Source organism: Lonchura striata, chromosome 1, assembly GCF_046129695.1.
Source record: "Lonchura striata isolate bLonStr1 chromosome 1, bLonStr1.mat, whole genome shotgun sequence".
NCBI classification, from domain to species: Eukaryota; Metazoa; Chordata; class Aves; order Passeriformes; family Estrildidae; genus Lonchura; species Lonchura striata.
The window spans coordinates 115,151,506-115,166,074 of record NC_134603.1 but is presented as its reverse complement, the minus strand read 5'-3'; the positions used below and the strand labels follow the sequence as shown (position 1 = coordinate 115,166,074).

At 46.4% G+C, this 14,569-nt stretch overlaps 1 long non-coding RNA gene across 1 annotated transcript in view; it reads right to left on the bottom strand.

Moving 5' to 3' along the window:
- The window catches only part of LOC144248933 (uncharacterized), a 62,884-nt gene extending 48,968 nt beyond the window's left edge, over positions 1-13,916 (bottom strand). Inside the window, exons 1-2 of the long non-coding RNA XR_013342119.1 lie at positions 13,765-13,916; positions 11,766-11,824 (exon numbers count right to left, since the gene is read on the bottom strand). This is a non-coding gene — a long non-coding RNA (uncharacterized LOC144248933). The remainder of the gene's footprint in view (positions 1-11,765; positions 11,825-13,764) is intronic.
- Positions 13,917-14,569: the final 653 nt, after the last annotated feature.

Here is a 14,569-nt window from a genome sequence, read left to right as displayed (position 1 = left end):
AAAGACCTTCCACAAAAGATATTGACCTATTTTAATCTGATCCATGTATAAATGCAATGGAGCTACCACTGGGAATAAAGTGAACCAAAGATGTATTTTTAACCCCTTTATAGCACCGTACGCAGGAGGAACAAATGCACATCAATAACAAACATACCCTCAAAGGCTGCATGAGAATGCAGTTTGCTTTAACTGGATCTCTTCCACTGGTGCTAAGAGTCATGTGAAATGCTACTGCTTCTCGGAGAGCAGGCACATCTCTGCACTTTGGCATTGCTGTCGGATAATTTTGACCAGCTTAAAAAAAAAAAAAAAAAAAGAAAAACAGAAAAGAAAAAAAGAAAAAAACCCAAAAAACCAGAAATGCCAAAACAGTACGCTTCCCCAAGACAGCTTTTACTATGCTACACAAGACAACTATTTAAACTCAGATAAAAGAAACAACCTCAACCTCTCAAACTGCAGAGGAAAAGAAAAAGGCATCCTTAAGGATGGAAATACCCCAGCATTAATTGCACGATTAAATTTTTTGCGTATGTGGGGGCAGGCTGGGGGGAGTGAACGTGTCAAGAATCACCTTCTTGTGCTGCAGATGCGTGCTGCAGCTGTTTGCTGGCTTCCCACAAATGAATGAAAAGTGCCGCTAATTCTTCCAAGACAAATGTAACCGATTGGCTTTGTTGCCTGCTCGCCTCTGTGGCTTTTGAGACCACGCAAGTACGCTGCAGACGCAAAATCACAGGGTCTGGCTGTATTAACTGAATTACAGACAGCGCTGATGTGATCATCTTCATCTCTCTCTTGCGCTCTCTAATTATTTATCCAGATCAAGCCTGACTGCTGGAAAATTAGCTCTCTACAGGAGGTAACCGAGCTGAAAGGTTCTTTTTACCAAGAAATGATGGGCTGGCCTCTAGCAGTACATATGCCAGCGTGCAGTTGTAAGGAAATGTCACAAGATGTAAATCTGCAAGTAGATTTCTCATCCTCCCAGAAAAAGAAATAAGACATTTTTAGAAGATATAAATATATATATATATTTATACAGACACAGAAAATAAGTAACCGCCCAAATTCATGACCCTGAACTTAGAAGAATTTATTTAAAATGAAAAGAGAGAAGATGTATATTAGTCACATCTTCTTTTCATTGCTTTACACAATCAGTCCCACTTGCCTGCATATGAACAAGTTCATACAGTATTTCACTTGCCCAAGATTTTCACTTCTTGCCAGCAACTGCAATGAGACCACGTTTTAGTTCTGATGCTTAGGGGGAGAAAGGACAGCAACATTTTAGTTACTGAATCAAGCCAACCCACAGCAGAGTGAACAAAGCATAAAAAAACAGGATAGTAGGGGGTTTTTTTAAGCTCAAGGTACTGTTTTAGCCTGTAGCAATCTTAAAGCAACTGTGAATGTAAATTTTTTTTAGTTAAATAAATGGAAAATGAAAAGTGTTAAACCAGTGTGACAAACAAGGGTAGTTTAAAAGGAATAGCTTTGAAATTATTTTCCAATTAGCGAGACTGTCATTACAAGTCAATTTGGTATACTGCATGCATATATGGATGTACACGTTTTTAATACATTTTAATGCACGTTTTGGTCCAATTCTGGTCACATGTAGGCCAGTATAAATTTTAGTGCTAGAGAGCTTTAACTTACCATTTGACGCATTAAAACACCCTAAACGTGGACATTAAAACAATGCGGCAGCATGAAACAAACATACTGATTTTGATAGCTACAACCTTCGGAACTGAATTGTTTGGAAAGCAAAAAAAGAAGCAGATTCCAGGCTGAATCTCTCTGCTTGCTGCACTTGCAGCAGTTTCAGCAGTCAAGCCTCCCTCGATCTTTTAATTGCATTGGGTGTTATGCATGCCAAGGATGGGTGAGAATAGTTGTCAACCCACCTGACTGCAGAACAAAGAGCATTTTTTCTTCCAGCATTTGTTACTGATGCTTGAGCCACACCCTGCATCCTTACCGAACACACTCTTTCTCTCATTTTCCTTTTTCCTTCCCACACAGAGAGACGATTTCTTCCCAATAATAAAATAATAGCCATTCTCTAGAATTACTACCCTGGGTTTCACTATTTTTTTAATCCCCTGTGTGTTTACTTTCAAGTGACCAAGGAGGATTGCGGGTGCTGCTGCAGGGATGCCTCAGCATCCCACAACCTGGCTCCCCTTGCTCTGCTTGGGATAGTGCTGGCAGATAAGTGGCCTCACCCTGCTCGCCCAGCCACAGGAGAGAGAGGGCATAGCCTCCAGAGCATTTGAGGGTGTAAAAAAAATACCCAACCAACCAACCAAAAAAACCCAAAACCTAACGCTACAACAAGAGGGAAACCCCTTGCCTGGCATCTCTACCCACCAACCCCAGGAACCTGACTGTGAGGTTGAAATACTCTGGGTGGCATTACCCCTAATAGCTTTTTGTCAAACCATGTGCTCCCTATCACATTCCTTCAAATCCTCCAAGAGCTGGCAGTTTGCAAGGTTGAACTCCTCCTGCTCTGGTTGGTCTGTTGTTGTGCACAAAGACGTTTCTGCCCTTCATTTTTTGCCTACATCCCCATTAGCACTGCAAATCACACACACTGGTCTCTCCAGAATCAGACACAAGAACAAAATCCCTTGTAGGCTGGCTACACAACACACAAAAACCTATCATGTTTTCTGCAGATTTGTATAAACAGGTATATTCCTGACTGGATCTTTTTATAAAATGACCAAACAATGTAAAGCGAGATACAGCCAATGCAAAAACTGGCACCTGCAATGCAACTCACATCCCTTTTCCTGCCTGTCTGAAAAAATCTCCTCCATCACCTCAATTATCTCTTCCAAAAAGTCTGGGGACAATCAAACGCCACAGCTTCTAACATTGCCCCCCACCAACCATGAGGTGCATCAACAACTTAGCTGTGGTTTTGGTGGCTCCATACGAGCAGGTAGGTCCTAAGCATCTTTAGAGTCAACAATGCAGTCCTGTCCCTCTGCATCTCCGGAGGCATCAGTTACAGTTTCTGACCTAATGAAAGTAGCAGGAATCGTGGCTTTCACCAAGTTTCAGGGAAGGTGGAGTTAAGGAATGGTATGATTTAGCCTGGATTATTTTTGCAAGCAGGAGTAGAGGGATTACTTATTTTTTTCTGTTTCCCTGACACAGCACATGCATCCAATGTGCTTCCCAATCCTAGCCCAGTTGTCCAAAACAGCTTAACAAGCAATGCTATGGCCTCTGTGAGATTTGGTGTAGGGCTTTTTTTGTTTTAAAAAGAGCTTTTGTTCAGCTGTTCCTTGGTATTTGATATGTTATCATCCACCAGCCACGCACCAGTGAAGGGAAGCTGCGGTGCTCTTGGGCTGTGGCTAAATTCTGCGTCAAACAGAAAACCGTCTGACACAAAATCAAAGAAACTGTTGCCACTTGAACCTTCGAGATGCAGAAAAATAAAACCCTTTTAACTTTTGATCACATGACTGTTGAATAACCAGCAAAGACATCTTTAAAAAAACCCCCAACAATCTGTATATCCCTGGACACATTAGACTGCCAACTGCTGAATGTTCTTGTTACTATTTTGAAATAAGATGTGGGTGGAGGTACCTACTAAAGCTTTCTACTGCTACTGCCACCATTAGTACTAATGGGGTAGGTGTTTCCAGAAATCCCTGCTCCTAAGGAGAAGCCTGACTTGCATCTGTGCCTCTGCTGGGACACACTGAGGACAGGAGTTTCTTGCACCATCTGTTATTTGCATCACCGCTGCATGAGGATGCCAGCCTGTGACAGCACCCAGACCTGCTCCAGGCACAGCGGCAGCCAGGGAAGAACAAGATGAGCCATGAAGGGAAGCCACCAAGACTGGGATGGCCACTGAGAGACAGGCAGGCAGCAGAGTATGTGACACTGATATGACCGGGCAGGATCTGGCAGTTGCCATGAAAAGCCCCACTTTCCACGAGAGAGCAGATTAGTGGCTTTTAAGGCACCTTGTTGATGAAAGCATCACAGTATGAGAATATGGGAGGAGGGACTCTTGCTCCAGCTCCACAGGCTTGCTCCACTGTGAGCTGCCACACTGTTCACTCAAACCTCACCAGGATTCAACACACAGTGGACACACATGGCACAAAATCAGCAGCTTCTCTCCCCCACCCAGTAGCAGCGACCAGAGGTCCTGCCTATATCTCTGTGGCAGTACAGCCACCAGACAGCCCCAGAACTTTCCTGCTGCACTCATCTGTGCATCACACTGCACCCTGCTAGGTACCCATTTGCAATAAGATGAAAGTGTCTGTTGGATTTTCATGGAACCTTCAACTTGTTTTCCTAACACTGTTGGATTATCTTTTAAACTGATCAACCCTGCTCAAGACTTAGGTAAGTGGGTTTTACACAGTCACTGTTATGTCACTGAACACATGTCTGAAGGAAAACCAGGAGGTCTCCAGAGTACTGCATGAATAGATAACAAGTCCTAAAATAAAAAAGCAGTACAGAGCACCACAGCTCTCAATATAAATAGGTATGTGAATACTCAGCACCCTTCTTAGAGATGCTCATGTTGAACCTGGGCAGTTTATCCACTTTTTGGCATATTAGCTGTACCTGCTGAGATCAAAAGAAAACCAGCAGATTTTAATGAGAGTAGGATTGTACTAGCAAGTACCAGGACTTGTTGGTTTTTGGATTATGAGTGCACTGATAATCCCATTACCATTCAACCTCTGCATCCCTCAAACAGACTTTGTTTCCCAGCTGGGCACCAGCCTCCTGGCACATGGACAGCAAGAAGATGCTCTGAGGTTCCCTGTACCTGATGCATCTACAACCCCCAGTGTGTCCCCTGCAGCACCTGGGTGATACACCAGTTCCCTTTTCTGACATATGCTGCATCTTCCCTCCCAGAGAACTCACCTCCCACTGGCTTTCCCTGGAAGGAATCCTAATCCTTCTGACCTTTCTGAATACAAGCCCTTCCGGTCTTTATTTTCTTAAATAATCCCTATCTCCAGTTGTAGCCAGGCACACTTACTTTTTCCGCTTTCCATTCTTCACACAAATTTCAACCCTCCGTGCAAGGCTGTAAAATTGTTGCTGTAGGTCTTTGGGAGTCTTTACCTTCCTCCCAACCTCCTTTACTTTCTCTGAAATCACTTTCCTAGTTAAAAAAGCCTGCAAGCTGTTTCTTGACCATACCCAATCCTCCCATATCTTTGTCAGGAGCACTGGACTGTCTTTTACAGTCAGAGACAGTGATGATAAATGACAGCCTCCATAATCCAGCAAGTGCTGCTGTCCAGGGGCGAAAGTCACAGGCAGATGTGGAGCCTTCCCACTGCGAACACCACAGAGGGAAGAGAGCACATCACTCACAGCAGTAAATCCCACCCTTGCTCCAGCTGCTCGGCTCCAAGTAGTGTCAAAGCCCCCTTTGCAGGCTACAGAGCACACAGTGCTTCCGAGTCTTCTCTTGCCAGCAGACTTTGTTTTTACTTAAAGCACAAAACAAGGAAAAAAGCATCTTCTGTTATCCAAAAGAAGACTGCATGCAACCCTGTACACTCCCCACTCCAGCAGCTCTGATATTGACAGCCAGCTGGATAATGCATTCAAGCACTCTGGGGATCAAACCCTTTATCCAGGAAATCTGTCCCTGTTTGCTAAAGGAGCCCCTGGTGAGTAGGTTTTGAGGAGTGGAGATTCAAACCCTGCTTCCCACTTCACTACTAACCAAAGTGGGTTAGGAAGCAGGACTGACAGCCAGAAGCAAACTGCCCTTCTTCCAAAAGAATCACAAACATCTTTACAAATATTAGACCTCACAGCATGCTTGGAAGATGTCAACAAACATCATTTCTACCACCTCGCCCAAGTCTTTGCTGAAAAAGCAATGCTAGAGGGATGCTTATCTATTGTGTCCAAGGTCAGGCTTGGCATCTGTGACAGACTGAGCCATCTTAAATCCCTGCACATCCAGCCTTCAATCCTAGAATTAGACACCAGGTAGTGCATCTAACTTTTAAAGAAGAAGCATTGAAGGAAAAGAAAAAAATTTTACAGCCTAGCTGGAAACCCATTGGAAGACCTGAAGAGGTTATAGTTCTGAAATCAGCTGCAACACCATCCTCCCTTCTGGGAGCAAGCTTTTCCCTGCCAGTACCAGCTCCAAGCTCCTCAGGCTGTGCCCATCCTCAATGGCTCCCAGAACCAGTAACATACCAGACTGGGATGGGGAGAAAGCAGGGCATAACTCACACTAGGAGTGTGGCGTTTTGTCCAGTCTTCTGTCTGGTTTTTCCTTGGCTCCCTTGCACCTGCACATCAGTCAAGAGCAGAGATGCAAAAGTACAGCCACCAGTGTCTTCACCAATACAATATGTACCACAGCATGCCAAAAATGTTTCCACTGGCTTCCAATGAACCTGAAGCCCTTAGTGGTGACTTGCAAGCTGAGCTGGTGCCAAAGCACTGGTACCTGCTCTGGCACAGCAAGGCTGATGATCACCTGTAACACGTGTGGCATTTGTCACTGAGGGCTAGATTTTTCTTTCTTGAGGCTAGACTACTCTGGTTTGGTAAGCTGGCTAACTCTGTATTGGAAAGCAGGTGGTAAGAGACTTTTCTGGTGCCTTTTGCAGATCCTCCTCTCTCGGGAGGACGCTGTGCCAGGGGAAGGGGATGCACAGCCGCGATGTGGCCACCAGCGGCAAATGCCCCGGCTCAACTGCAGTCAACAGCACCATTCCCCCGGCAGTGCTTTTGGTCTCTGCCTTGCTAATATTTGTTTTAAGAGGTCTGATGAGTCAAGCTGCTCAGGATGAAAGTCCACAGCCTGCCAGCAATGTGAGTGAGGACACGGAGCCTGTGCTAGCAGAGGATGCCAGGAGTGCAAGGTGCACCTCAGCTGAGCTAATGGGACCGCGAGCCAGCAGCAATGACTTGGGGCTTACTGCTGTAAGCCCAGCCAAGAAAAACTAAGGCAGCCATTTTCCTGCAGTGTGCTCCAAAACTGTCTGTGGCATCGTTGGCTTGATAGTTAACCAAAATGAAAATTGACATTCTTTTTTTCCCCAGTTGTAGTCTAAATCTAGACTAGATCTGTTTTCAGAAGCATTCTAATTTAGGCTTACACTTTAGTAAATCCTTAAAATTAACGATTCGCTATCTGTCAGCCTCCAAGACAAATATAGGTTTTCAGCAGAACCAAGAACAGCTGAAAACTCAGGCCAAGCTATCCATCCCAGGTGAGGTCCACAGGGGGAATGGTGACCCATCAGAATGCAAGGGAACTTGAGTCCAGCTTTGCAACTTCCTGCACATAAAGCCTGCATGTTCCTTCAAGACTTACATCCTTCATGCAAGTAAGACAGAAAAATGAAATCTATTCAACAGGGGAAGCAGTCTTTCACAAAGAGAAAATCCACGTTTTTTCCTCATCTCTATCTTCCTTGCTCAGATTCGTTTTTTTATGCGTCAAGAAAAATTAAATTCCAAATTTGCAAGAATTAACATCATATTGCTGCATTACAGAGGACCACAATCACTACAGAGGATGAACAGCATGAGTCCACAAGGGCAGCTGTGGCTTTATATCGGGTAAAGCAGTCACCATTTATTTTTCTTTATCTTGAAATTGATGGGTTTGCTTTTAAAGTTCAAAAGTATTAAAATGGGATCAGACCCTTCAGTGGAAATAAAACAACAAAATCCAAGTCTCTTGGTTTGTTTAGAAAGGCCAACCTTCTTTCAAAACATTCCTAATTTTAATTGATTTATATGCTAGACAAACAGTTAAAAAAGAAAAAGGAACAGACTCCCAGACATTTTTCCACCCAGTAAGACCCACTGGGCAAACAAACTCATATTCATTATTTACTTTGGGGCAGGGCCCCGACTCCTTAACCAGGTTAAGGGCCCCATTGTGTTAATCTTTACATTAGTCCAGTGCAACGTGCCTCATAATTAAACAATGTCAATCCCTCTTTAGTAAGGGGGCTGGGACAAATGACACCAACCCCCTCCTCCCTACGCAGGCACTGTGGTATAATCTGCCACCTCCTATAAATGCTGCCATTCGTCTTTTCTTTAGATGCATTGCAGGAGTATTTCCATATAAGCCTTATTATAATAAAAACGACAGTGTGACAAACAGCTTTGCAAATAGGTCTGCTGCTCCAACAAAGCACAGACACAACACGCTGATTTGCAGCAATACCCCACAAAATTCAGAAGTGCTACTAGTTGATTTGAAATCCAGTAAATTTAGGTGGTTGTTTTATCTTCTTCATCACGATACCTATTTCCTTGACAAAGCTGAAGAAGTAGAACATGTGCTCAATGCCTGCAACTGTTCCCCCAATCCTTTCCTTCTCCTCCCCTCCAATTTACATTGATTACAGGTTTCAAAGTCTTAGAGATTAATTTTTAAGTTCTGTTTAAAATGCTGATTTTTACTTGTTTTCTTTTCATCCAGATCAATAATACTCAAATGATAAATATGTACCATTTACCATTTATACTTTTTCATCTTATTGAATATTCTACAGCAAGCCTAAGAAAAATCAGTTCCTGGATAGCACTTACATTTCCCCTCTCTAGCCTATTCCCTGTTTTATCTATAACACAATACATGAGCCTGAGTGTGTTCTATTAATGCAGACACCCATTATAACATTCAGACATTAAGTGCAGCAGAAAGGCGCTGCATCTTAAAACGTTCACTGCTCATTAAAAAGTTTGTCTAATTTTATGATGACAGTTCAGCGCATACATTATTCTCTGCGAAACAGTGCCCCAGTGTTAAGACATCAACCACATCAGTTTTCTATTCAGTCTTCACCGAGAGATGAGAAGCCACCATTTTCTTTTTGATACATGCAAACTAAATTGTTTGTCTCTACAGAAAGTGTAAACCACAGAGAATTCTGCATTTCAGTGGCGATACTGTCACCTAGCATTAAAAACAAGTATTAATTTGTAAATCAACCTCCTCAATCATGTTCAAAGGAAGTAATTAAGCATTTAATGTACTAACAAACCAGCACAAATATTAGTTCTGTTTCCAAGGTATCTCGTAACTATATAAAATTCCCCTCACGCTGATGATCTGCATCAGAACAGGCTCTTCTACACCATTTCCAATAGATGCAGGCTTACCAGACTTGCACAAGTTATACAATTTATACTGCTTCAAATTTAGCAACACATAAATAGCTGCTTACACATATCGGGGACTATTAGACTTGATTTTACATTCTAGATCATTAAAAAACAACAGTGTCTTGCCAGTATCCTGCTTATGAAATGCTACAAATTCTTTAACAGTCATGCAGTATATTCAGCATTTATAAAAAAAAGCTCAAAATCATTTTTCTAGCAAGAGTATTTAGGAATGCCTTACCTCATTAAAATAAAGTTTTAAACAATGTCTACATTTAACTTACATAATGAACTGGGTTTGCTGTAATTATCTAGCAATTCCAACTATTCAGTAATACAGGAGTCTTAAAGCACAGCTTAGAAACGGGAAGATTTGTATTTTCCAGCAACCCTGTGAAACTCTGGTGAAGTTAGTTCATTGCACTGACAAGAAAAGGAACCTCAAAACCAGTCAGGCAAAGTAGTTTAGTAGCTGTATACAGGGCTTTCTTTCGCTTGAGGCTTTAATAATTTCCACAGGCACAATTTCACAAATCATCTTTCAAACTCTGAATAGCCATGTTGCGATAAGAACTAAAGCTGCCAGAGTCGTGGCTCTCCAGTAACGCACAAAAATCCCGATATACTGGGTGGCGACTGAAAGATACATTCATTAACTTTGTTTTCCTGGTTTTAAAAAGGTCAAGCGGGATGCTGACTGCCAGTCAACCACTTTGTTTCAGGCATTTTTATTAGACAAAAGGCTTACAGTTAGCACTGCATTGTGCCCCACCCAGCTGGCTGAGAATTGTCATCTTCTCACTCCATTAGGCTGTAGGGCTGTATCGCTATTTCCTAATTAAGCATTCCTTCCGATACATGTGTCTACCTTATAAACACACTCTGTTCTTTCCCTCCCCTCCTAAATAATCTTTTGGCAGGTCAGACACGAGGGGAAAAAAAACCAAAACAAAACAAGCCCAAAACAAACCCATGAATGAAACAATGAAGGAACAGGATAGTACTGACCTTTTCTTGTAATAACGTTTTGCATCTCTCCCTCCCTTGCTGGTTTCTTAAACTAGGAAACCACTTCTTTAAAAATTAATTACCCGAAGGAAAAAACCCAACCCTTCTTCAAAGCACACACTCCTCCCCAAAACCAGGCAAGCCTATATTGGCAGCTTTTTATTCTAAATATATTTCAAGAATGAGGATTTTTCCATGTACATATCCTACATCAACTTCACTCCATCTGCGTATGACCTATCAAATGCAATGGGTAAAATAAGATGAAGTAAATAGTACTCTTTTCTCTCCTTGCACCATGCATATATATTGGCACTACACAAATGCACAGTATGTGAAAAGAATGTTAAAAACTTTATGCTTGTGAAATCCAGGGTATGAGATTTTCAATAAACACATGAATTTAACCATTCATAAAAACAGTAAATGACAAGTTTATCATGAAAGAATGTCACATTTACTTAACCCCTATTTATGTGATTTGAGGCAGCCATACCTTATCAAGAAATACCAAGTACACACTGTGAGAGAATATTGAAGACACTGCTAGAGTACAGAAAACAATTTCTGTTTTCAAAACAATTCAAAGTAATATAACATTCTCCCAGGTTTATGTACTCTTGTTTTAACTAAACCTCTCATCTATCTTTTAAAATGCAAGCCTCTCTAACAGTGGCCAACAAAAATATTATGCTAATACAAGTAAAATTGGAGCATCTCTTAGCTTGATGGATGAAAAGGGAAATAGTCAGGTAGGACAGTTTTCATGAGAAGGCCCAATTCTTTTCTGCCTTCTATTTTTAAAACTGATCTTATGAGCACCTGTTATTTTTCCTCTCCACAGCATCTTTTAAAAACCGCTCTTACATAGCCAGACAGCCATCATGCCTATATGCAGTAGCAAGAGTTTTCAGAAATGTGGACTTCTTTTCAAGGTAAAATGCAGGCATATTGTGAAGAAACCTTACTTCTTGAACTAATATTTCTCAGGACGTATTTGACAGAGTCTATTAACCCACAATTACTTAACCTGTGGTGAAATGCAGCCAACTCTTCCCCTCTGAACGTGCATTTAATACATCGATGTTCAATGCTGGTAAGGCAGTTTTCATTCTTATTACATTAAAAATGCTATTTCCACATTAAATAAGCTGAATTCTTTGCCATACCTTACTTTTGCTTTTCAGTTTTCAACTGTTCCTTGACTGTTGAGTGGTATTAATGGAATCATTGGGGTACCTACCTTCCAACATTTCAATGGTTCAAGCAAGGCCATAACATTGTCACAAATTATTTGAAATACATCTCATTCTTTAACAGGGGATAGATGCTGATAATGCAAGCACTGGAAACACAGGTAAATTCTTTCCTAGTTACTTTTGTTTTTTTGGTATGAAAAGCAGAGCCTTTCCGATATTACCCATGATGCCCCAGAACCAAAAACATCTGCAATATGCTACGTTCCCCGTTTGTCGCAATCAACCTACCTATTTAAAGCGGGGGGAAGAGACCATTCATTTACTAAAATACACACACACACACACAAAATTCACAGAAAGATCTCTTGTACTTACACGTTGCACTGAGCCGCATGCAGGAAGGTAGCTGTGTCAGTGCCAGCCATGTTGAAGACCTGCAAGACCCAGGTATTTGTGAAAATGTTATTTGATGGCTTTGTGACTTTCAGCCGTAAAATATCCCCTGCTTCCCTAGAGCCACCTACAATTTTGCTAATGATGTTCTAATTTTAAACCTGGTGTGTGAGAGGGTAAGGAGAAACGTTCTAGGTATTTTAACTTCTGGATGCTACAGCTGTAATGCAAGAATGTTTAAGAAACACCTGAAATGCCCCTTCATGAGTAACTATTTCTTTCCCGCTGAAGCAGAAAGGGGCGGGGGGGTAGTGGGGGGGTGGTTAGGGGAAGCAAGCCCTTGAGCCATGCAGTTCACACCTTCAGAGGCAAGGACTCTGCTTGGCTAGGACAAACGGTAGGACACACAAGGTGACATTTGGAATCAAGGTTTCCTTCTCAAACACTTTTTCTCCTCTTCTCTCTCCAAGTAGGTCATTCCTCTCAGCTGATTTTGTGTAATTTGTCTAGTTTGTTAAAAAGCAAAAAGAACCCATGCTGCAGCATATGCTACCAGGAGAGCTAGTGCCCTACTGCAGAGGGAGACAGCTTGCTAAAAGCCATTACTGTGAAAAGGAACCATCACCACTATGGTCATTTTAAACTTGTTTCAGGTTGTGGCAACGTGGATTTCTCAAAACCACGTCAGTAGAAGCAGCACAGCAAAGGCGTTTCCTGGTGGCTCCTTGCTAATGACTGCACCGAGCCACAGCCCAGTCACCAAACCACGACTGCACGAGGGCAGCCGAGCTCTCCTCATCCCAAACACGCAGCACTCAAGCTTTACCTCGGCATCCCCCCTCCCGGGTGACAGCGAGATGTGCTGTGTCGGTGCGGAAGCCTGATTGCGCAGTCCCTAGGAAGAGGTGGGTGCTCTGGGGTGCTCCCTTGCCCGGGGAACAGGCGGCACCGCTGTTCTGGAACCTTCCTGCGCATGCCAGCCCAGTGCCTGCATCCCAAAATCTGCCTGGCAAAAGAGTGCTCCTGGAAAGCGGCTGCTCCTCCCGACACACCAGCAATCAGAAGAGGGCTTTTTCATATACTGTATTTCCCAGCGAAAGCTAAAAGTAATTAATTGCGCTTTTGCTTGCTCCTTATGGGGTACGTAGCGGCTACAATGTGATGCCCGTTAAGTTTGGAGGGATTTTAACTAAAAAACCGCACAAAACCCAAAACCCAACTGAGACCAGAAACACGCCCCGACTACGGACGTACAGCGGTACCCTTTTCCCCGCAGCTGCTCTCAGGGACGCGTGTCCTGCACCCCCTAGTCGCACAGCCCCGGCTGCGCCGCGCCCGCGGCAGGCTCCGCATCGCCCCGCACCGCCCCGCAGCTGGCCAGGCAGGGCCACTCGCGGCTCCTCCGCGCCAGCCCGCGCAGCGGTGCGGGAAGGGCAGGTCGCCAAGGGGAGCCCCCCACGCGAAGCATCCTCACCGGGCGGCGGCGGCGCGGCAGCCCGGCTCCGGGATCGGGGTTTTGTTAATGCCACTTCCCAGCTTAAGGAGTTCTAGAAACTTTCCGGGAAGCGCCCGGGGCGAGCCAGGACTGCGCCCGCGGGCTGCCGTAGTGCAGGTGCCCGGCTCCGGCCGAGCATCCGCCCGCACCGGCACCGCGACCCTGGGGCGGGCAGGACGAGAGGCTCCGCTCCGCATCTCGGCGGGTCGGACCGCTGGGGGTCCGCGGGGCTGCACCCACGGGCACGGCGGAGCCGCGGGGCTGTACCGCCGCCGCCCCGAAGTCCGCAGCCCCGCCGCCGCCCACGCCCCCGGCCCCCCCGAGCCCCGCAACAGGTACGACCCGGGCGAGCCCCCTCGGCCGCCGCCCCCCGGCACCTTCCCACGGCGGCGGCGGCGGCGCCGCTCCCCCGCCCCCCACGGGGAGGGGAGGGGAGGGGATGGGATGGGGGGGCCGGAGCCCCGCGCCCGCCGCCCGCGCACTCACCCCGCAGCAGCCCCGGCTCGGCACGGCTCGCCCACCTGCCGGGGCCCGGCCCGGCGCGGCGGCGGCAGCGGCGGCTCGCAGCCTCCCGTACTGCAGGAGGCAGGCAGGGGCGGGGGCGGCGGGGCCGTATATACCGGGCACCCCCGCCCCCGTTCGCGGGGAGGGGGGGCCGGTCGGTGCGGGGGGGCGGTGCGGTGAGCGCGCGCGCGCGGCGACGGCGACGATCAGGTGACGGGGCAGCCCCCGACACTGCGGAGCCGGGCGGGACCCGCCGGGCGGCGGCCGCGGGGGCGGCGGGGGGGCGCCGCGCCACGCCGCGCCACGGGACGTGCGGGGCTTGGAATGCCGCGGGAAGGGGCCGGGCGCGGATCGGGAGCGGCTCCGTCCTGGAGCGCCGGGTCCCTGACACCCCTTCTCCACCCCCGTCCATCCCGACGCGCGCCCGGCCGGCCGGGGACCCCGTGCAGCATCGGCCGGCCCGCACCGTCGGGGTGCCGCTCCCGCGGGGGCCCTGCCCTGCCCTGCCTCCCCCCGGGGGTCGGTACCGATCGCTGGGTAGCGGCGCCGCAGTGAGCTCCCCGGTGGCGAAGGTACCCGCGGCTCGGGCGAGCGGGGGAGCAGGAGCCAGCGTGCCCAGGCCGATCCGAAGCGGGCAGAGGGTTGTGCGGGGGGGGCATGGCGGGAGGAGCCGCCCGTGTCCCCGCACCGCGCGCTCTGCTGGCGTGGGGACAGTGCCTGCGCTCCACGCCTATGGTGGGATGAGTTCCATTAAACGCACTGACCCCGGGGTTTTCTATTGAAAAAG